The 25,150-nt window shown below is 41.9% G+C and overlaps 1 protein-coding gene across 3 annotated transcripts in view; it reads right to left on the bottom strand.

Annotated features, from left to right (window-relative positions):
• LOC138972689 (apolipoprotein A-IV-like) overlaps positions 1 to 25,150 on the bottom strand; it is a 43,058-nt gene that overhangs the window by 10,398 nt on the left and 7,510 nt on the right. For all 3 annotated transcript variants that reach the window (XR_011457715.1, XM_070345339.1, XM_070345341.1), the window contains one exon: positions 13,789 to 13,852. The gene's annotated coding sequence lies outside the window, so the exon portion shown is untranslated. The remainder of the gene's footprint in view (positions 1 to 13,788; positions 13,853 to 25,150) is intronic.

The raw sequence follows: 25,150 nt of genomic DNA on the forward strand, positions 1-25,150 counted from the left end.
AGGGCCGGACCCAGGGGGGGGTTCCAGGGGTTCCGGAACCCCACCCCTGGAAAAAGCATGTACCTTGCTTTGAGTGGGTTTTTTTATGCTAGTTTTAGCACCAAAACAATGCTGCTCTTAACCCTCAAAACAAGGCCCAGAATGCACCAGACTGCACAGATTTTAACCGTTTTTTACAAATTTTCCGGGGGAGCATGCCCGCGGACCCCCCTAGTTCGCAGGCGCGCGCTTGTGGCTTCGCCACTTCGCTGATTTGCCCCCCCAAAAAAGGAGGAACCCCCCCCTTACAACTCATTTGGTTCGGCCCTGATTCCTGACCATATCGAGTCCCATCCTTGTCGACGAATGTAACCGTGTTAATCACCTTTGGAGGCGAACTCCACTCAAACAGGATTGAGCAATTTAGAGCTTATCTGTAAGCCCTTTTGAACTGTTATGGCTTTTCAAAGGAAGGCCAGTACATACAAATACAAATGATGATAAAATCATTTATTTAAGGCGTAAGGGTCACCCAGATTGTCGGACCAAAACTGTTATTTTTTTTATTCAGTCACTTGCATTCAATGAATTGGCTTGATGTTTGGTAGTTTTCATCAAAAATCATTATATTTTCAGAAAACATCAAATTTGAATGTCTAAATTAAATAGAACAACTGAAAGAATTATTTAGTTCGTAACAAAATGGGCAAAATAAACCTGCAAAAATGCTAATTTTAGCATTTTTCAATGCACTCTTGGAAAAAAAGTATGTGTTCAATTGAAAAATAAATTGGCACACATATTTAAAGCATCATTACCTACATTATGTTCTAAAAGCTTTCTGTTTTGTTGGAAAGTTTGCTTTTAGTAGCATTAGAAAAGAATACTATAATTCTATATATTATTATGATATATCACACAATCAAACAAATTATATTTTTTTGATTATCAGCTTTATTTTAGAACACAATATAGCCAGTCAAGTGAACATTTGATGTGCAAAGTTTCAATGGAATAGGTGAATATTTAAACAAGTTGATCATGCAGACAGTGTAGCTGCCTGTGATTTCGCGCGAACTTTCACCACATAAAACAGCAAAAAGTTCAACATCTATCAGTCTTTGTCCTTTATGGGGGGGGGGGGGGGGGGGTCATCAAGAGATTAGAATCAAAACTATCTTCACTTGAGCTACTGTCTGATTCATTATCTGTGTCAGACTGTTCTGAGCAGTTTTTGGAATCAAATTCATCATCAGAACCGATGATTTCATTCAACAGAGGCCTTGATTAAAGGGATTTTTAATTCCCACCAACCTACTTTGAGCACTTATTGCAAGAAAACTATGTATGCTAGAGACAAAATGTAAACTGCACATGAAAATAGAGATATTGTTCTAGCTTTTGGCAACATCATAATTTAGTATATCTGAAAAACGATTTTTTTCCAAATTCTGGGTGACCCTTACGCCTTAACGTCACTCTGTAAAAACATTGGCGACATTTGTCTTAGATTAAGAACACACACAGACACGCACACAAAATTTTCCCTTTATGTACAGTGGTTCACCACCCTCCCGCCCCCCGCACACTCTCGCTCATCTAATTAAAAATGGTGTTTAGAGATACTTGGATATAAAATGGTATTTTTAAAAGTTCTGATAAAAATATATAGTAGCTGTATGAGAAGCAATGGCGTCAGCCGCAGCAACGTCTCTTCATATCCAGGGACCAAGTGGGTGCGTGTGCATAAGTCCAGCGATAAGTTTGGGACCTTGCCACCCAAGGTCTTTATTAAAACTTAAAAGATAGCTTAATTTTTCCTTTGAGGTATTTGGCAGAATATTTCTATTTGAGTTTATAAACTGAGTCAGGGGTTGAAAGTGGCATGAGTTCAAATCACACTCCAAAGTCAAATGAGCAATGGTGAGGTCGGATTGACAGGTGCATTTAAGCTCTAGAAATTGGTAATTCCCAGCTTCTGCCCTTAGGCGGTTAATCCTTTTTATTACACGTGGGCATGCATTATAGGTGTTCATCTGTTTTGATGGGGCTTCCCGAATGAGCCAGCCAGAGCTTATAGCCTTGTGCATATATTTGTTCCTCCATTCTCTCCAGAGAAGAGAGTCTGTAAGGCTACTGATCTCAGAAGCAGACAATGGCTGGTCTACCTCGGAGGCGCCTATGCCTTGGGCAGCTTCTTTAGCGGCTTTGTCCGCTTTCTCGTTGCCAGGCACGTTCACGTGTGCTGGACACCAGACCAGGTTAATCTCGCTTCCTTTTTATATTTAGTCAAGTTTTGACTAAATATTTTAACATCGAGGGGGAATCGAAACGAGGGTCGTGGTGTATGTGCGTGTGTCTGTCTGTGTGTGTGTGTAGAGCGATTCAGACTAAACTACTGGACCGATCTTTATGAAATTTGACATGAGAGTTCCTGGGTATGAAATCCCCGAACTTTTTTTTTCATTTTTTTGATAAATGTCTTTGATGACGTCATATCCGGCTTTTCGTGAAAGTTGAGGCGGCACTGTCACGCCCTCATTTTTCAACCAAATTGGTTGAAATTTTGGTCAAGTAATCTTCGACGAAGCCCGGACTTCGGTATTGCATTTCAGCTTGGTGGCTTAAAAATTAATTAATGACTTTGGTCATTAAAAATCTGAAAATTGTAAAAACAAAAATAAATTTTTAAAATGATCCAAATTTACGTTTATCTTATTCTTCATCATTTTCTGATTCCAAAAACATATAAATATGTTATATTCCGATTAAAAACAAGCTCTGAAAATTAAATATATAAAAATTATTATCAAAATTAAATTGTCGAAATCAATTTAAAAACACTTTCATCTTATTCCTTGTCGGTTCCTGATTCCAAAAACATATAGATATGATATGTTTGGATTAAAAACACGCTCAGAAAGTTAAAACAAAGAGAGGTACAGAAAAGCGTGCTATCCTTCTTAGCGCAACTACTACCCCGCTCTTCTTGTCAATTTCACTGCCTTTGCCACGGGCGGTGGACTGACGATGCTACGAGTATACGGTCTTGCTGCGTTCAGTTTCATTCTGTGAGTTCGACAGCTACTTGACTAAATATTGTATTTTCGCCTTACGCGACTTGTTTTATAATTTTATTTGCCAGCTCCTTTATGGCAATGACAAGATCATGTCTTTTTATATTTAGTCAAGTTTTGACTAAATATTTTAACATCGAGGGGGAATCGAAACGAGGGTCGTGGTGTATGTGCGTGTGTGCGTGTGTGTGTGTGTCTGTGTGTGTGTCTGTGTGTGTGTGTGTGTGTGTGTGTAGAGCGATTCAGACTAAACTACTGGACCGATCTTTATGAAATTTGACATGAGAGTTCCTGGGTATGAAATCCCCGAACATTTTTTTCATCTTTTTGATAAATGTCTTTGATGACGTCATATCCGGCTTTTCGTGAAAGTTGAGGCGGCACTGTCACGCCCTCATTTTTCAACCAAATTGGTTGAAATTTTGGTCAAGTAATCTTCGACGAAGCCCGGACTTCGGTATTGCACTTCAGCTTGGTGGCTTAAAAATTAATTAATGACTTTGGTCATTAAAAATCTGAAAATTGTAAAAAAAAATAAAAATGTATAAAACGATCCAAATTTACATTTAGCTTATTTTCCATCATTTGCTGATTCCAAAAACATATAAATATGTTATATTCGGATTAAAAACAAGCTCTGAAAATTAAATATATAAAAATTATTATCAAAATTAAATTGTCCAAATCAATTCAAAAACACTTTCATCTTATTCCTTGTCGGTTCCTGATTCCAAAAACATATAGATATGATATGTTTGGATTAAAAACACGCTCAGAAAGTTAAAACAAAGAGAGGTACAGAAAAGCGTGCTATCCTTCTTAGCGCAACTACTACCCCGCTCTTCTTGTCAATTTCACTGCCTTTGCCATGAGCGGTGGACTGACGATGCTACGAGTATACGGTCTTGCTGAAAAATGGCATTGCGTTCACTTTCATTCTGTGAGTTCGACAGCTACTTGACTAAATATTGTATTTTCGCCTTACGCGACTTGTTGATCTTTTGTTAGATCTTAATGCTTCAATGGCTGCTTTGGAGTCAGAGAATATAGCTATCTTTTGAGGAGGAGTGTTCTTGAGATTGAGATGAACAAGCGACATGCAGATGGCAAGGAGCTCAGCTGAGAAGATCGAGTTTCTGTTGCACAGTTTAAATTTCCCAGTCATGTCATCGCTGGGGATTACAAAAGCTGCGCCAGCCTTCTTGTCATCCAACACTGACCCGTCTGTGTAAACATGAACATGGCCTTTGTATACAGTATCAATGTGCTCAAGGGCTTGTATCCTGAGTAATAACTGATCATCCTTTGTAGCTGTGCAATATTCTGTGTCAAAATTCATTTCTTTCATTGTCCATGAGGGATCACGAGATATGGGGTTTTGGGCCACATCATTTGGGTCGACACTGATTTCACTAAAGAGTGAAGCATTGAATTGAGCCAGTGAGGAGAAAGTAGTGCCAAAGTGGGCCTTTTTGTTTTGGACATGATTGTAGTGCGGTTGTAGCTCCTCTTTTGTTGAGTTTTGCACTGTGTTGGCTCGAACATTGTAATCTGCGCAGCACTTACGCCGCCACATGTCAAGAGGGAGGAATCCTGCTTGGTGGTATACAATGGCCTGCTTTGAATGCCTTGGGTGTCCGAGGGCAAGCCGAAGGGCACGACATTCCGCTGACTGTAGCTTATCAAGCCATTTTCGAGCCGACGAGAAGTAGGCCTCCTGTCCATATGATAGTCTTGATCTTATAAGAGCTCTGGTGATGTTTGTTAGAATAACTGGGCACTTTGCCCATGGTTGGGCAGCCAGTATTTTAAGAAGGTTGATGGTCTTATTTGCTTTGCTTAAAAGATACTTTAAGTGAGCAGTCCATAGTCCATTTGAGGTGAAAACTACGCCCAGATATTTCACCTGCTGACTGGGTGAGACAACAGATTTATCTAGTGAGAACTGTATCTTTTCTCGATCTTCCAGTTTTCGGTTTGTAAAGACAACGAATACAGTTTTCTCGGCAGAGAGAGTGAAGCCATTCTCCCGCATATAGTTCGCAATGTTATCTATAGCTGTTTGCCACTCTTTAGAGAATTTGTGTTCTGTTTTATAGGTTTTGTTTTGATACTCTTTGCATAGAGCAATATCATCCGCATAAAGCGTCAGTTCGGCTCCATGTGTTTTAATTGTCGATATGTCATGCAGCATAATGCTAAAAAGCAGTGGTGCTATTACTGAGCCCTGTGGCACTCCCATGTCAACTTTGCGAGTGGATGATTTGGCACCTTTATAATCAGTTTGAAAGGATCTGTTCAGTAGAAAGCTTTTTATGTATTGAAACATATTACCACTGATGCCTAATTGCTTCAATTTGAACAACAATCGTTGGTGCCATACTGTATCGTAGGCTTTTTTGATGTCAAAAAAGACAGCAAAGAGAGACTTCTTGCGTGAGAGAGCTTTCTTAATTTTGGAGGACAGTTTTACAATGTGATCCGAGACACCCCTGCCTCGACGGAAACCGGCTTGGCACAGGGGTATTACCTTTTTTCTTTCCATTTCATCTTCTAGTCTGGATTTTAGTATTCTTTCATAGATTTTGCTCAGATGGGAGGTCAGAGATATAGGGCGCCAGTTGGAAGGGTCAGCTCTTGGTTTTCCAGGCTTTAAAATGGGGATCACAACAGCCTCTTTCCAAGCTGAGGGAATCAGGCCAGACTTCCAGCATGTTGAATAAAAATCCAGTAAAAGATTTAATCCTTGGTTTGGTAAATGTTGTATGACCTGATAGTTTATTGGATCAGAACCACAGGCGGATCGGACTTTTGTCACCGATGCTATAGCCGTTTTCAGTTCTTGAATGGATAAGGGAGCATTTATTTTTAAGGAAGGGTTGAGTTCTGGGTCGTTTAATTCCTGTTTATCCTCCCACTTCTTACGGAAGAGTTCCTGCTCACATAACAGTTTATCTGTTTGGCTTGCTGCTGCAAAAATATCTGCAAACAGTTCTGCTTTTTCAGGAAGGCTTTCATATTTTTTTCCTTCGTGCATAAGAGGACGTTTAGCCAGCTTGTGTCTGCATTTGAATTTCCTTATTTTGGTCCAAATTTTTCCAGCATCTCTGTAATCGCTCACTTTGCTGGACATGTTTTCAAAATATTCTTTTTTTGCTTTGTCTATAATTTTGTCACATTGTTCTTCAGTTGATTTCATATTGTTGTGGTTTTGTGCAGACCTGAAGCAATCATACTTCTCTTTTGCAGTTCTTTTTAACCTGATGGCTGTTCTGCATTCTTCTGTCCACCATGGGCTCTGATCAGTTCTGCTGGGTCCGATAAAAGGTTTTGTTTTGGGGATTGACAATTCCATTGCATTCAGCAGGTTTGATCTTAGCTGTTTATATTTGTTGTCGATACTTTCTTGGGACTCTGGATTGCCATCCAAGAGGGTATGTGCATCGGCAGACTTAGTGACAGCGTCCTTGAAAACTGCCCAGTCCGCCTTTTTATAATTGTATTTTAAGGCTTTTGGACCTGGCTCTGTGTGTGGTGATTTCCCAATAATGGATATCATGATTGGTAGGTGGTCGCTTTTTAATTTATCTGACACAACGCACCAGTCCGTTGTTAATCCGAGAGTGGGACTAACCAAGGTTATGTCAATGGCGGAGGGGTGTTGGTTTGAGATATCGGGTATTCTGGTTGCTGATCCGTCATTTAGTAAGTACACATTTGATTGCGTTATATAGGTGGCAAGGCTCTTTCCCACGGCACATGTCTGATCGGGGAAGTTGGCATCCCACAGGGGGTTTCGGCCATTAACATCTCCTCCGATCACCCAGGTGCGTCTTCCGTCGAGCTCTGGGAGCCAGCTGAAAATCGGGCCTTTGGTAATGTTTCTGTTATATATGTTTAATAAGAAGATGGATGGGCCATCATTCAGCAGAAGTTCAACTAGGTTTTAATGTATTTTTGTGTCGGCCGGAACAGGGGTTGGGTGAACATTGTACTTACTGTGTACTTGATAGTTTGTGCTCCGCTCGTATCATCAACCTGATAATCTGTGACGGGTGGGTAAAAGAAACCAGATATGAAGGGGAGTTTTCCCGCATGACAGAGTGGGGACTGTATCAATAATACATTGAACATGTTGTTTTGGTTAAGATAATTAATAAGGTACGGTAGAGCAGTGTTAAGGGAACGACAGTTCCACTGCAGTATATTTATTCTTGAATCCATTTCAATCACAGAAGACCTAAAGTCTGTTGTGACCGTTTGATCTGCCCCTCAACTCTCTATGTCATTGTGTTGTCAAGGGGTTGAGACTCTGTTACAGATCTGCCTCCCTGAATGCCGAGAAGAGCGCATTGAGTGCTAAGTATCTTATTCAAGGCTGGTGGAGTTGGATTTTCCTTTGTCTTAAATATTTCAGTATATAGCCCTGTCAGAAGTGTCAGAACATTTTCGGGGCTTTCATTCGTTTTTGCTTCAATAAGTGCAGCTAGGATGCCAGTGACGAATTTGAACACCTCACCGCAGTTCTCGGCGCTCATCATCTTCATCTTTGCATAGCTTTCTTTTAAAATATGTTGTCTGAGGCAGTCTTCGGACTGTGGCTTTGGTGTGTTTTGTGTTTCATCTTCCTCAACAATCATCAACTTTGGTTCATCCATGAACAAGTCATCATAATCGTGTGTGGGGGAAGTTTGAGATTCTGCATCAGCAACCTTTTTCTCATTGTTTGTTGTTGGCTGTTTGTTTGTCTTTGTTTTGTCTGCTGCTTTTGTGGGGGCCTTTTTTACATTATGTGTTGATCTTAGTTTCTGGGCAACAGTAGACTCATTATTAATAGGGTTTATGTCAGTTCTTTGTCCAGGTCTCTGGAGGGCGATATTTTGCTCTGAAATGGGGTTTTCACTACGAGGGTTGCTTGGTCCGCCTTGATTTCCTGTGCGTATGCGGCTTGTTGTTGGTTCTGGCCAGATAGTGCTATAATCCTGTTTTTCAATCTCAGCCACGAAAGCTGGGGAGGTAGCCAGGTTTCTCTTTGCTTTGCTGGCACCGCGAGGAGCACTTTTCCCCCCTGCCATTTTCAGCACCCAGCACTCATCGACTTCTGAATCAGAGTCATTAGATGTATCTGGGTCTTTCTTTTGTTTTTTCATTATTTCAAACTTTGCTCTTTTTATTGCTTCTGCATATGGGATGTATTTGGCTGCTCGGATTGTGTTTGCTGTTCTTCGGAGCACTAGCTCAGGACAGCCTAAGTAAGCTGCCGAGTGGGGACCGCCACAGTTTAGGCAGTGTTTGTCATTTGGACAGTTGTCAACTGGGTGGTCTTTCTTTTGACCGCATCTTGGGCATTTGTCTTGTCTGGCTTTACATTGTTTGGAGCCATGTCCCAATCTCTGGCACTTAGTACACCTTCTGACTGGGGCCACATAGGGTTCGACAGCAAAGAAGGTTTTCACTATCTTCACTGTATCTGGTAGCGTTTTCTTTAAAAAAGTGATTTTGACAGCTTGAGTAAGTTCCCCCTTCTGGTTTTTTAACCGCTGAAGAGATTTTACTTTCTCAAGAGATTGTTGAAGTTTATCAAGGTCTTCAGAGAGTGGGATGGGTCTGATGACACCTTCCGTTGATGCCTCTGGTATAGTGCATCTTATTTGCACTTGAGCGAGACTGGTGAGATTGGCAAGTTTATGTTGTTGTTTTTCATTGCAGCAGGCAATCAAGAATTTGCCCGAGGGCAGAGGTCGTACACCTTCTATCTGACCGACCGCGTCAACCAAGACACGACACTGGAGTGATGGCCCAAGTTTCGAGAACATAGCTGGACCTGTAGCCGCGTTGGTGAGAATGACTGGGTATTGTGCAAAGGTTGGAGGAAGACTTGGTGTCACCTTTTTTGACTTTGTGTGTCTAGGGGGCCCAGTTTTGACTGGTTGTGAGACTTTTGACTGTGGCTGAGGCAGAGCCTGTTCGGCATCACTGTTAGCAATGGGTGCTTTTTTCTTTCGCTGACGGCGGCGTTGAGTTTTAAAAATGTCATCGCCTTCTGTGCTTTGGGAAGGTGAAATGTTCCCGTCTTCTGAGGGCACTGCTGCGTTGTGGTTATTGACACTGGCGTCAGCGTCAGAGTGGTTGTTTGATCTCTCTTTTGTCTTTTTTGAGCTTGTTGGAGAGAAGCTGTCGGAATCTCTTAACCTTTTTCGGGGTGTGCAACACAATGTGCTGTCCATAGATTCAGCAGGGGTAGAGGTAGCCAAAGGTGGTTTGTCGCTTATGACAAAGGTGGCAGTGGCCATTGTGAGGGCCTTTTGGTGTTCAAATGCAGTGAGGAGTACTCAGAGAGCAGTGTGTTTGTGTGTAGTTGTGAGCGACCTTGGTAGAGGACCCTCTAAAAGCGAAATGACTAGAAAATGAGCTTTGGTATGAGCAGGCGTCTCGCACTGTTAAAAGAAAAAAGAAGGGATGACAAAAGCGTCCCTTGACAAAGAGTGAGCTGAAGCTCACCCTCTAGTGACTTTCACTTCTCTCCCGAGAATCACGAGGACTCCTGCAGGGCGAGTGGAAAAGCCACCAAGGGCAGTTAAAAAAGCCCTCTCTGGGTCTATGCCAAGAGAGCTGTGTCGTGTGTTAAAACACACACAAAATGTGATTGTCCCCCTTTACCATCAGGAATTCGGGAAGAAATCGTATTTTGAGCACTGACTTGGCTATGTAAGCTCGAGGTACGTTAAAGCAGTCGCTATGTAATCAGCATGTCTGCTTGTGAAAGACGCACTCTACGGGCCAGCACCTGCAGTGAATTACTCGTGACAAAAATGACTCCCGATGATCAAAGACGCGTTAAAATTAATATTAAAAGTCCTACGGTTTTGAGCCATTAAGGACTTGAGTGTTTGTCCGCTTTCAAAAAGAGGAAAGAAAGAAACACAAAAGCCGCCAGACCACATCACAAACAGAACTGAACAATCCACAGGTGTTGCCCACATAGAGACACACACACACACACACACACACACACACACACACACAAACACAGAGAAGCCGTATATCTAGAGAGATAGATGACAGTGTATTTTTCGCGTGGCTATAAATTGATTCGACCTTTGCACTTTTACAGTGAGGATAATTTACGGGTCCAATTTACGTTCTGGACACTGCGGTGACCTTCTAAAAATAGTAACAGAACGCCGGGAATATCCGAAGATGCCCCTCATACTATAGTGCACCATACGAAGGAAGGGAGGTAAACGCTGAAAACATGGAGAAGATGAGAAGATAAGGAAGAGTTACTGGGAATGGTGAAATGAACACAAAAACCAAAATCGGTTCAGCGCTGCGCGCTGAGAGCACGTGTTGAAATATCTCATCGATGATATTGTGTCCGGGGTGTAGCTGAATACGGTGTCCAAATTTGAAAAAGATCCACCGAGAACTTTGGCTTTGGTGTGTCGGTATGGGGGCCCGGGTAGCTGAGGTGGCAAAAATCGGTTCAGCGCGCACAAAGTCGGTTCAGCGCTGTGCGCTGATAGCACGTGTTGAAATATCGACCAGGTTGTGTCCTGTCCCGGGTCTACCTGAATATGCCCACCAAATTTGAAGCAGATCCATCGAGAACTTTGGCCGTGCATCGCGAACTCACACACAGACACACAGACACAAGTCGTATATGTATATATATGGCATGACCAAAGTAAGGAGAATTCGTCATGGGATGTGGAAACAAAGCATGGTAAATTCACCATGGGCAGAATAATCAACGCAAGCCTTGAAGTTGTAGAACTATATTTTGTGTCAGTCTTGGCAAGCCAGACATTTTAGCACTACGCACGAAATAGCGCCGCAATGTTGTTGATGTGTACAGCATTAAATAAAAGAAAAACGTGATTTTAAAATTATGAGCTTGTTTCTTTGCAAAGTTAACAACATATACACTGAGCTTAATCACGTTTTTGACGAAAACAATATGCATATATATATTTCTCAGAATGTCCGATGCACCAAAATAGAATCAGTACGTTGAAGGCCAGTTTTGTCCAGTTCCGAAAAAGACATCATATTCATTCACCCTGTCGAGACGAAATACCACGCGATTCCATGGATGAATTGGAGGTGTAACGTATATAATTATCCCGTGACGCATCAAAGCTTTTTTTTATGTTTTCACAACGTACAGATAATTTATAACGACATAATCGTCATCACAAAACAGGTTTTACATACTTTGTTTGTCGTCAGCCACAAATCTAGTCTTGTTGGTTGACACTGAGTGAATAGAAGCTTCAATGGTATCTTCATCAACCGGAATAAATGCTCAATCCGCTGTCATTTCGCCATTGAACATTCTTTCTTCTTTTCACTTTTTTGTTAACATTGTAACGGCAACCCAAAAGAGTGTTTTAGCTGTTTCAACACACGGGTTTAGCTGCCACGTTTGAGTGGCTTGTTCCGCTTTACTGCCATTTGACCTATGAGTCTAAAATGATACCGAAAACATAGACGAAGAATCGAGACAAGGGTCGTATGTGTGTATGTATATGCGTGTTTGTGTGAGTGTGTGTGTGTGTGTGTGTGGGTGTGTATGTGTGTGTGTGTGTGTGTGTGTGTGTGTGTGTGTGTGTGTGTGTGTGTGTAGAGCGATTTAGAGAAAACTACTAGACCGATCTTCATGAAATTCAACATGAGAGTTCCTGGGTATGATATCCTCGGACTTTGTTTTCATTTTTTCGATAAATGTCTTTGATGACGTCATTTATGTCTTTTTGTGAAAGTTGAGGCCGCACTCTTACGACCTCATTTTTCAATCAAATTGATTGAAATTTGATCACGCAATCTTCGACGAACTCCGGACAATTGGATTGAATTTCAGCTCCGCAGCGTAAAAATTAGTTAATAAAAGTTGTCATTAAAATCGAAATTTCACTAACAGATTAACAAGAAGGGCAAAGCCCATACGACTCACATGCTTGACCTTGACCTTTACATGACCTTGACCTTCAGGGTCAAGGTCAAATAACTAAACCTAGCAATGACATCATACACTAAGAACTGCTTTACACATTTGTCCTACCAAAATACATGTGACCTTGACCCAAGGTCATCCAAGGTCATGCAACATAAAGCTGTTAATTCAAGACATAGGAAGTACAATGGTGCTTATTGGCCCTTTCTACCATGAGATATGGTCACTTTTAGTGGTTCACTACCTTATTTTGGTCACATTTCATAAGGGTCAAAGTGACCTTGACCTTGATCATATGTGACCAAATGTGTCTCATGATGAAAGCATAACATGTGCCCCACATAATTTTTAAGTTTGAAATAGTTATCTTCCATAGTTCAGGGTCAAGGTCACTTCAAAATATGTATACAATCCAACTTTAAAGAGCTCCTGTGACCTTAACCTTGAAGCAAGGTAAACCAAACTGGTATCAAAAGATGGGGCCTAATTTGCCCTATATATCATATATAGGTGAGGTATTGAATCTCAAAAACTTCAGAGAAAATGGGGAAAATGTGAAAAATAGCTGTTTTTTAGACAACATTTATGGCCCCTGCGACCTTGACCTTGAAGCAAGGTCAAGATGCTATGTATGTTTTTTGGGGCCTTGTCATCATACACCATCTTGCCAAATTTGGTACTGATAGACTGAATAGTGTCCAAGAAATATCCAACGTTAAAGTTTTCCGGACGGCCGGACGGCCGGCCGGCCGGCCGGCCGGACGGACGGACGGACGGACGGACGACTCGGGTGAGTACATAGACTCAAAATTGCTCTGAAGTACAGAAAATAGGTTTTAGTAAGAACTGCGTTCGCGCGCTTCTCGGAGACGAGCGTGACCCGTCTCTGTATTTCGGTGTGCTTAGTCGAGACTATCTTAATATGGTCTCGGCAATGACTGTTTTTTGGTGTTAATCTGTTACTTTGATGCCGACAGCTTGACTAAATGTTTGTATATCACTTCAAGCGACTTGTCTTGTTTCTGCGGCTGCGCAAGTTATTTGCCTAGGTCATGGGTCCTTGTTCTGTGAAGCGCCCACCGACAAAACTCGATTTTCGGCATTTTTTTTTTAGATAAAGAGTGCAGTATGTCACAGCATTTGAAGTGTCATTCTTCCAATTTGTTCTTTGTCTCGTTAATTTTTAGCGTGATAAACAAAAAGGGTCCCTGCCTGAACGGTAAAACATTTAGAGGGTCACCTAGAATCAGTTCTGATTGGCCAAAAAGCCTTATTGTGCACTGTAATGGTAATTATAGATGACGGCACAATGCGGCTATCAAAAAGAGAAAAGTATCCCTTCACAGATAGCCTAGCTATTAGGAGCATTAGACCCTCCTCAGAGGGAACCGATATTTCAAAGCAAAGTCACTGGGTTGGGGACGTATCACAGTGGAATCTAGTCCCGAGGAGGACCATTGTGTTACTACCAAGACCAGACACGTGCTTCGATACGAATGTGTCTCATCAGTGGTCAGGTGGTAGGGATCGCGAGAGCTGTCAAATGATGGTATCCAACCAAGAAACAAACCACTCTCTTAGTGGCAGCTTCTGTTGGCATAGGAGACTACCCTCATCTGACAAAGACATTCCACGTTTCACCTGAAAGCTTAACCCATTCACCACCTCGATTTTTTACATGGGGAACATGAGTTTGTTTTATTTCCCAGCTGGTTATGATTGAAAAGTCGTGAAAATTCTGACAATAAATACTATTTTAGTCTGAATAAAACTTACTGTTCAGGGTTTGTGATGGTATTGCTTCGGAAAATGTTCACTTCGTTGACTGTAGCAAACAGACCTGTGCAGAAAGTGGGAACAATATGTTAGTTTTACTCCAAATAAGTATTTTATTCCACAAATATATTTCACTTATGAATATTGCAATTCAAGCATTTCTGGTTGTATTTCAACTGTTCTGAAAACATTTTTGTTCTGGCTACCTTTTGCAGTCCTGGGATTGAAGCTCTCTGTCACACCGGTGGTAACCTGTCGTGAGAATTGCAGGAATCTCCAAAACCCTGAGGAGTGAGATTTAAACCAGGCTGACGATCCCCCAAGAGAAACTGCATGGTTCTGTGGAGGGTCTGCAAAAACAACACCAGCTTCATATCCAGAGCAGTCTGCTGGACTCCAAGTAAAAACGCGATCGGCAAGAAGAAGACCTTTCGTGGAGTTATTCTCCTGAGCTGTGTACCAGTGGAAACCATGTTACGAAGTTGACATTTCGTTACTTAAAGTTGCTGGTCACGTCCAGGTGCACAGAGCCCCTTGGGCTTTCAGCCATCCCTCGGGCAGCTGTCCGTTTGAAAAAAATATCACGTTTCAATGACTTTCATGCAAGGAATCAAAAACTGCAAATTATTTAGGAATTTATTTTGGTCTGGCACCAGGCAGGTCCGAGTCACCCTCGACCAGGCTCACATCAGGTCACGCACTAATGGAGTTGCCCTATGATCCAACCCAGCACTTATTGCAACACACACTTTTTTGCTGGAATGTTATTAAGACAGTTTGCCCAAATTTGTTTTGTAACTTTTTGGTTATCCAAATAATCCAGTAATTTGCATATTAATGACGTCATATGTCTCTGGAAATGCAAACTAATCTTTTCATCAAGATAACAATAACCTGTAGCATCTCCTTAGAAAGATCTTGGCACAGAGGACCCAAAAATGTACATATTCTATATCATCGTCGACACTGAATTATGGCGTAATTTGATTTGTACAACTTCTGGAGAAAGAAAAAACTGATTATTTGTGAAAGGTCTGTTTATATACGTTCTTGAAACGAATAGAAAGATCAAAGAATGCTTAAACATGCACTGTCGATTATAGCCACGAACATATTTATCATTAAGCTTTATTAAGGAAATTATGGTATACGCTATTTTCTTTCCATCTGACATGGACATATGCCACTTTCCTTTTCCCCTTACGCCATTTTCTTGACGTTTTCCCACCTTCAGACTTCATTTTGAGTAATGCAGCTGCTATAAGTATGAGCTGCATACATCCTGCTTATATTTACATTACATACACAAATAATGTCACTCGCATTTTTTTGGTGGAAAAGGGGGGCATGCCATACTACTTATACAGATGTGTTTTGACTCTAGCAACCAAAACCATTTCGTAATAATCAGTTACTAAATGAAAAAAATCTATGCACACTGTCGATGGGAATACATTATTCAACTGAAAGTTAAAAACGATTTTTTTCCCGATCATGGAGCGATTATGTTTCATGTGCTGATGCTGCCTTGATTCAGAGGGTCACATCGGCACAGTGTTAATTGGTACAAGCAAAAAGAGGCGAATGGTAAACACTAGTGTTCACTTTAACATTAGTGTTTAACATGTGCTACCTTTTGTTTGTAGGCCTTAGAGTTATGCACTATATCAAACTGTGATCAAAACCGGTTACAAAAAAGCGTGTTAAAAAATAGAACACTTCAATTTAGAATGTGCGAAATGAAACTCTAAATTCAACTGATTAGGGGTTGGATGCTTGATTGTCAAATTTATGTGCCATGCTCAATATGGACTTACAAGCAGCATCCATACTTTTTCTGAAAGTGATGTGTTGTACATGTATTGATCGACACGTGGCGATGCAGCTGTCACAAACACGGACTGCAGTTCTCTCCAGGCTGTGGAGATTGTCATGGTGCCAGTTGCTCTGGTTATTTGTTCAGTTTCACTAAAAAGGGAAAGGCATTTTGACAAGCAGAGTGAGGGACAGGCAGAGAGAGAGAGAGAGAGGGAGTGAGGGAGAGAGCAAGGGAGAGATAGAGAGAGAAGGTGTGTGTCACTATCAGTGTGCACGCTAATGCACATCAAGAGTATTCTTTTGCATTGTCCATGAACTACTGCGGAGATAAATACAAAATGTATACATTTTTGAGTCCTCTGAGCCAAGATCTTTCTGACGAGATGCTACAGGATATGCTTATATTGATACAAAAGTTTGCACTTCCGGAGACGTATGACGTCATTAATATGAAACTTGCCTGATTATTCGGATAACTAGAAAGTTATATAACAATATTTGGGCATTATCCAAACTGTCTTGTGAACATTCCAGCAAAAACAAATATTGCTGCAGTTAGTGGTGAGTTGAAGAATGTGTTTCGTTAGGGTGACCGCACCACACGTCAAAAGCTCACATGGAAGTCCATTAGTCTCGGCGAGAGGGAGAAATTCTTTCTATTTTTGGTACTAAACCTCAAGAGATTGTGTATGATTACATACGAAATTGGTAAAAGATGGTATGTGGATCCACTTTCGCATACTGCACACAGCCTTCAGACCCAGAACATAATCACGAGAAATGTTAATGACATTTTGGCGGGAGCTGCAAAATGACAAACCACATACACATTAGCTGGCGTTGCATGTAAAAATGACGGAAATAGATCAATTCACAGTTATGTAGTTGGAAAACACACGGATACGACATGCATAACTTGCATGTTACAGCCAGCAGTTAGTTTTGGTTTTTAAATGTTACAGCTTGCATTTAATTACTATCGGTTTGACTTACAATACCAAATAATAATGTATTTATGTACTTGTGTACAACCTGGTTACTGTTAACTTAAGTATTACGACTAAATACTGTATCACAACGTGCATATGTATGCATACCTGGATGAGTGCTTGGTAGCTTCTATTAGCATTATGTCTAACAAAAAACTAAAACAACCCCATGCTTTGGCCAGCACATGACATGTTGGTATGCATTGCTGTCACGTGATCAACCATCAGGAGCTGTCAAAGCAAGTGTTTGGCCAGACAGCATGTATAATAGGATCAAAGTTGTGAAAGAAAAAGAAAGTCAGCAGAGACTCTTAAAAACAAAAGTCTCGTAAAAGATCGAGGGAATGGGCGAGTGGAATTTACCTTCACAGATAGTCTGCTAGGAAAAGGCCTACCCGAAAGTTCAAATCAAAGACAGCCGAACTCAGCTAAAAATAATGGTCATTATATAACCCGATTTTATCAAGTCAGACTCTCCTTAGCGCATACCCTAGCTCGCCATTTAATGACGAATAATCACAAAAATGGGTTTTATTCGACCCAAAGTGGGTGCATTTCCTGTAAGTGATTTTCCTGTAGCTTTTTTTTCTGTTTTTAAGCTACGAAGCTTACAAATTAATTAATGACTTTGGTCATTAAAAATCTCAAAATTGCAAATAACACAACCCTTTCGCTGCCAATCAAAACTTGCGTATGTGCATTCCTGACTGCCAGGGAACATTGGAGTTCGGCGGGGTGTAATAATTCACAAAAAATTCTAGCTCCAAAAGGGCAGAAGGTAGGTAAGTAAAACATATGTTATTTTTAACGGAAATTGAACCAAGAATCTGTTGTTAGTGTCTAATCATGGAAATAATAATTAGTTTGACTTATAATGATGTTTAAATATGAAATTTTGAAAAATCCGTCGGCGCATCTTCCGGTGCCTGTGGATCAAACACATGTGGCTGTTTTGCTTGCTCCAAGAAAGGATTATAATCACTGTCATCTACCTGTTTCCAACGAATCGTCCGAAAGAAGATCTCCCCCTTCCCCTGACAGTATCCATAATCATTTGCACCGCCTGTAGCGTCAGTCCGGCTATGTTTTTCCCTACTAGGGCCCGGTCGACTTTCACCGTTAGCCATGTTGACGAGTCGAGATTTATCTCCCCTACCCTGTCGCCAAGGCCGAAAATAGCCTTCAGACGCAAAACCGCGTCACCACTTATGTTTATTCATGAGAATGAGGTATCCTTTCAAGCCATTGGCTGCTATTTGTGTGTCAGCAGTGACGTAGCATTTCTGGAAAATCCCGGAACGGTGAAGACGGGTAAACCCGTCCTAAGGCGCTGCGGCTGCACAAGCGCATGACGGGTATACCCGTCATATTTTAGTAATCGACCCAAAAAGGATTTTTTATCCTATTCTTTCTTATCTCCTGAATAAAAAAAAAAGTAGATATGCCATGTTTACTCTGAAAATGTGTAGCGGAAGGGCCCCTACTAGCCCAGTGTTCCAGGTACTCAGTGACCCCACCTTCCTTCTAGTCACCCCCACCTTCCCTAAAAGATACCCCCAGCCCCTTCCTTACAACCTGCCAGCAGCAGTCACAGAGTCTTTGAGAGGGTATAACAGAGGCCGGCTCAGCGAGCCTCGTAAGTCAGCGCTGAATTTAAGTGTTTGCTCTCTTCTCCTTGTCTCGTTCTCTCTTTCTTACGGCGCATGGTGTGTACTCGCTGTCTCATTCACCTATCTCTATTCGTTGTTCGTTTCGTCTCTCAGCGTTGAATTTAAATGCTGTGTGTCTTGCTTGTTCGTTTTGTCTCTCAGCGTTGAATTTAAATGCTGTGTGTCTTGCTTGTTCGTTTTATAATAATAATTAAGTAGATGTGCAACGCCAAGGCACTGCATACCCCAGCGAAAGACAAACCCCTCTCTCTCTCTCTCTCTCTCTCTCTCTCTCTCTCTGTCTCTGTCTCTCTCTCTCTTTTTCTCAAACACACACACACGAACACACACACACACACACACACATACCTCAAGTTACACACGTACAAAAATACACACTCACTCACACGCACTCACTCACTCTCTCACACACACTTCATACACACAAAACACACCCCCATACGCACATATAGACAGACGGACATACACACCTTTACAAACAAACTCACATACTCACACACATACACTTACGCACACGCACAAACACACTCCCACCCACCCACTCTCTCTCTCTCTCTCTTTCTCTCTTATACAAACAGACACTCACACACACACATACACACACACACACACATTGACTCACACAAATCTCATACACACAAAACACACACTTATACGCACATACACGGTTGGCCTAGTGGTAAGGCGTCCGCCCCGTGATCGGGAGGTCGTGGGTTAGATTCCAGGCCGGGTCATACCTAAGACTTTAAAATTGGCAATCTAGTGGCTGCTCCGCCTAGCGTCTGGCATTATGGGGTTAGTGCATGCTAGGACTGGTTGGTCCGGTGTCAGAATAATGTGACTGGGTGAGACATGAAACCTGTGCTGTGACTTCTGCCTTGTGTGTGGCGCACGTTATATCTCAAAGCAGCACCGCCCTGATAATTATGGCCCTTCGTGGTCGGCTGGGCGTTAAGCAAACAAACAAACAAATACGCACATAGACAGACGGACACACACACCTTTACAAACAAACATATACACACTCATACATGGGCGGGGATATAGCTCAGTTGGTAGCGCGCTGGATTTGTATTCAGTTGGCCGCTGTCAGCGTGAGTTCGATCCCAGGTTCGGCGGAAATTTATTTCAGAGTCAACTTTGTGTGCAGACTCTCTTCGGTGTCCGAACCCTCCCCCCGTGTACACTACATTGGGTGTGCACGTTAAAGATCCCACGATTGACAAAAGGGTTTTTCCTGGCAAAATTGCTTAGGCACAGTTAATAATTGTCTACCTACTGCAATCTACTGGCCGTATAAAATTTCATCTCACACGGCATCACTGCAGAGCGCCTAGAACTGTACCCACGGAATATGCGCGATATAAGCGTCATTGATTGATTGATTGATACACACACAAACATACACACAAACTCATGCACACACACATTCACACACACACTCTTTCTCCCTCTCTCTCAGTCTTTCTTACACACACACACACACACACACACACACACACACACACACACACACACACACACACGAGTACAGAGTCATGCACGCGCACACACACACACACAGACACACACTAACACTAACACATACATATGTGCACAAAATGAACACACACACACACCGCGCGAGAGAAAAAGACTACAGGGAGGCATGACGTCATGATGCATTAATTGACGTCAAAGACTTTTGACCGTGACGTAATCTTCTCACGCGAGCTTTATCCATAGTCTTGAACAACCACACACAAATAGACTTGGAAAGTACAGAATTTCTACCCGTCCAAAGCGGTCTTGGGTGGCGTTTGCTCAAAAAATGGGGGCGACTATTGCACCCACCGTATTTTTGTTATTATGGTCCCAATTTTTGGTGAACTTCCATCTCCAACCGTAGCACGTAGCCGGGCACAAAGAATCCTTCTTTATCATGTATTATTGGTATGAAAATGCGTTCGTGGGATACCTCCAGCTTCGCTGGGATAATAATAACGGGCATTTATAAAGCGCCTTATCAGAAGTTCAAAGCGCGTGACAACAATACATGTATACAAAATTCATACAATCACTGTCAGATTCAAACAACACATCATGCACATCTCACATCCCCAGACTCTATGCTAAGGAACTATCCGTAATGTTGTTGGAACAAGTGAGTTTTCAAATTGGACTTGAAAGATGAAATGAATGGAGAGTGACGTAATTGAAAGGGGAGTGAATTCCATAACTGAGGTCCATAATACGAAAACGTGCGGAAGCCATGAGCCTTGCGTTTAAAGCGACCTTGACGGAGAAGTCGAGCATCATCAGAAGAACGAAGGGTGCGAGAGGGAGTGTAGAGGGAGACCAGTTCAGAAAGATAGGCAGGTGCCGATTCAGAGATGATATTGTAGCAGAAGCAGGCAGCTTTATACCTAATACGTTCAGATACAGGAAGCAAGTGAAGTTCTTTTATGAGAGGAGTGCAGGGTTGTCGATGCTGTGCTCTGAAAATGAGACGTGCAGCAGAGTGTTGTACTTTTTGCAAGGGTTGGAGAGTGGAGTCAGGGCAGCCTATGAGAAGGGAGTTGCAGTAATCTAATCTGGACAGAATGCAGGATGTAACGAGAGTTTTAGTGGCATCAACAGTGAGAAATTTTCTTATGGAACCTATTCTTCTGATCTCAAAGTAACATATCTGACAGACTTTTTTGATGTGTTGTTTCATTGAGAGTCCATGATGAACCCAAGATTCCTAGCACTATCAGAGAGAGAAATGTCACTAAAACCTAATATTGCTCTTCTGATGGACACGTGGGGGAATTCGGGGGCTGTGATTGGATGGTCTCACACATCCCTTTTCCGATCATCAAAGCATAACGCTACGAAAGTTGGCCATTTTTACCGATATCCAAACGATATCGGCAATAACAAAGACGCATGGTTCCGGTTTCTTCCACGTGTATAAAGTACACGCATACCTCGCCAGGTTTGTTTCTGTCACTCTGTGACTAGTCGACAGACGATGCCATTTGCTTTGTGTGTGTTTTTGTTGTTGCTTACTGTACTTGACATATACATTACGTGTAAAATCCAGTTCTTTAACAGGCAACAAACCTTGCAAATTTCCAGAAGCTGCAATCTGAAGCGACCTATCTCGGATTCTAGCAGACGATCTCTCCAATGTTCAACACAAAATCAGCAAACTCTCCTGTCACATAGAACGTCCATTGTATAGTGCAATGTTGAAATGAAGTTACCGGTCTGAAACATTTCGTCGTTTCTTCTGAGACAATCCTTGTTCTCTTATCATCTACAGATTTACCGCTGTCTTCACCACGCGAATTCCCAACAGAAGTCAGACTTTCGAACATACAATCTACGTAGGCAAGCATGATACGTCATGACGTCATATGATTCCTAACATATTGACGTAATGCTAAGCATCCGGTTATCTCGAGTTTTCTCCGTAATACATGTCCGTGGGTTTTTCAATGTTCGGTTATTTCCGTGGCTTCATGCGGAAAGGGAACCGTCGTCTGCAATCAACGACATGGACCATTCTGGTACTTGTCGCTGACAAAAACATGATTCTAACACAGAATTTAATGTCAGAATAGCTATATAAACGCTATTGTGTTTTCATCGTAGCAATAGGGTCCGATATTTAGACTCGAACAAGTATAATGCGACTCGTCTTCGACTCGTCGGCATTATACTTGTCTCGTCTAAATATCGGGCCCTATTGCTACGCTGAAAACACAATAGCTGTTAATATAGCTATTCTGATGGACACGTGGGGGAATTCGGGGGCTGTGATTGGATGGTCTCACACATCCCTTTTCCGATCATCAAAGCATAACGCTACGAAAGTTGGCCATTTTTGCCGATATCCAAACGATATCGGCAATAACAAAGACGCATGGTTCCGGTTTCTTCCACGTGTATAAAGTACACGCATACCTCGCCAGGCTTGTGTCTGTGGCTAGTCGACAGACGATGCCATTTGCTTTGTGTGTGTTTTTGTTGTTGCTTACTGTACATGACATACATTACGTGTAAAATCCAGTTCTTTAACTGGCAGCAAACCTTGCAAATTTCCAGAAGCTGCAATCTGAAGCGACCTATCTCGGATTTTTGCAGACGATCACTCCAATCACCAATGTTTAACACAAAATCAGCAAACTCTCCTGTCACATAAAACGTCCATTGTGCAGTGCAATGTTGAAATGAAGTTACCGGTCTGAAGCATTTCATCGTTTCTTCTGAGACAATCCTTGTTCTCTTATCATCTACAGATTTACCGCAGTCTTCACCACGCGAATTCCCAACAGAAGTCAGACTTTCGAACATACAATCTACGTAGGCAAGCATGATACGTCATAACGTCATATGATTCCTAAGATATTGACGTAATGCTAAGCATCCGGTTATCTTGAGTTTTCTCCGTAATACATGTCCGTGGGTTTTTCAATGTTCGGTTATTTCCGTGGCTTCATGCAGAAAGGGAACCGTCGTCTGCAATCAACGACATGGACCATTCTGGTCCTTGTTGCTGACAAAAACATGATTTTAACACAGAATTTAATGTCAGAATAGCTATATAAACGCTATTGTGTTTTCATCGTAGCAATAGGGTCCGATATTTAGACTCGAACAAGTATAATGCGACTCGTCTTCGACTCGTCGGCATTATACTTGTCTCGTCTAAATATCGGGCCCTATTGCTACGCTGAAAACACAATAGCTGTTACTGTGATGGAGGCTGGAAGGGAAGTGGTCGAAGAGGAAGCTCCAGAGAAAAGAAGAAATTCAGTCTTGTCATCATTTAACTTGAGCATATTGTTTGTCATCCATGATTTTAATATCTAAAGTGCAGTTTTGGAGAGTGTGCGTCACCGCTTGGATTTCTGTAGGCTTGCATGCTTGGAGTTGTGTGTCGTCTGCAAAGAGGTAGTGATTGATATCGTTTGTGAGACATGTCTGTTATCATTTGCTAACAGTCAGCACATTAGAAATAAGGGTTTTATTACCGTTTAATTCGACCAAAAGAAATTTAGAAGCGACCCCGCGAATTAGACAGAACAGTCAGAATGGGAACTTGAGCGCTCCTACCTGATTATGCCTGTCAGTCAAAGAATTCTCATGACCTGGGTCAGCCAATCAGAGTAGTCCTGACGTGATGAATATTCACAGATCAAATGCGTTTGACACACAACAATCTAACAAGATAAACCATGTTGAACATGCGTTTCGCTTGCTTCGCCTTTTTGTTGTTGAACAGAGAGCGACAGATTTAGAACCGACTCCAGACGGATGGGAAATGACGTAACGATACATTTGACGTAAAGCGAGTGACGCAATTTCTTTTGATTTTTCCGAACTTTGATACTTTCGATTTCAAGTGAGCGGGTCGGCATTGCACACTCAGAGGGTGGGTGGTGTCTTGCTGTTCCGTAAAGCACCCACAAAACTCGCTTTTCGTTGTTGTTGTTTTTTTTAGATACAGAGAGGATTATCTGGCAGCATTTGAAGTATCATTCTTTAGAATAAATCACGCTGATATTGTTGATTTAAATGTTTACTTTGTCTTGTTAATTTTTAGCTCGATAAACAAAAAGGGTCCCTGCCTAAACGTTATAACATTTAGAGGGTCACCTAGAATCAGTCCTGATTGGTCAAAAAGCCATCTGGGGCACTGAATTGGTAATAAAATGTGCTGTTTACGCACTATCAAGGTTCTCTCTGTATGTAAAGTTTGCTACCTTGCAACAGCTTCCTTGCAATTCGAGACTGTTCTAATATTTAAGCTAGATCTTCTTCGATCTGTAATAAGTTTTTTTGTGATTTATGAGAACTGATCATTCCAGAATCCTATTGTAAGGGGTATGCCTCCTTACAAAATAGTAAGGGGTCTGTCTACTGTTTAAAAATAGTTTTGTTTGTAACTGGAAACTGCTTAGCTTAGTCTCGTTCACACACTCTATTTAACGGTCACAAAAGACGAGACTGGACGCTGTAATGGTTTCTCTGTGTCGTGTTTTTGTTGTTTGCACCAACATTATTTATTTTTCATTTTTATTTTTTTACGAGAATTTATATCGCGCACATATCCCACCACACAAGGCGACTCAAGGCGCATGTTACCTATTAATGCCGTGTGAGATGGAATTTTTTTACACAATAGGCCTATATCACGCATTCACATCGACCATCAAACCTCAAGCCTATTAGGGCGAGCATTCACCTTTCACGGCCTTTATTCCAAGTCACACGGGTATTTGATGGACACCGGCACGGTTGGCCTAGTGGGAAGGCGTCCGTCCCGTGATCGGGAGGTCGTGGGTTCGAACCCCGGCCGGGACATACCTAAGACTTTAAAATTGGCAATCCAGTGGCTGCTCCGCCTGGCGTCTGGCATTATGGGGTTAGTGCTAGGACTGGTTGTTCCGGTGTCAGAATAATGTGACTGGGTGAGACATGAAGCCTGTGCTGCGACTTCTGTCTTGTGTGTGGCGCACGTTATATGTCAAAGCAGCGCCGCCCTGATATGGCCCTTCGTGGTCGGCTGGGCGTTAAGCAAACAAACAAACAAACAAAATGTGATGGACATTTTTATCAATGCCTATACAATTTTGCCAGGAAAGACCCTTTTTTCAATCGTGGGATCTTTAACGTGCACACCAAATGTAGTGTACACGAAGGGACCTCGGTTTTTCGTCTCATCCGAAAGACTAGCACTTGAACCCACCACCTAGGTTAGGAAAGGGGGGAGAAAATTGCTAACGCCCTGACCCAGGGTCGAACTCGCAACCTCTCGCTTCCGAGCGCAAGTGCGTTACCACTCGGTAACCCATTACGCAATTGTATCAACGTGACAATGTGCTGACAAAATAATGCAACACTTCCAATGCT

Source organism: Littorina saxatilis, linkage group LG8, assembly GCF_037325665.1.
Source record: "Littorina saxatilis isolate snail1 linkage group LG8, US_GU_Lsax_2.0, whole genome shotgun sequence".
Classification (NCBI taxonomy): Eukaryota; Metazoa; Mollusca; class Gastropoda; order Littorinimorpha; family Littorinidae; genus Littorina; species Littorina saxatilis.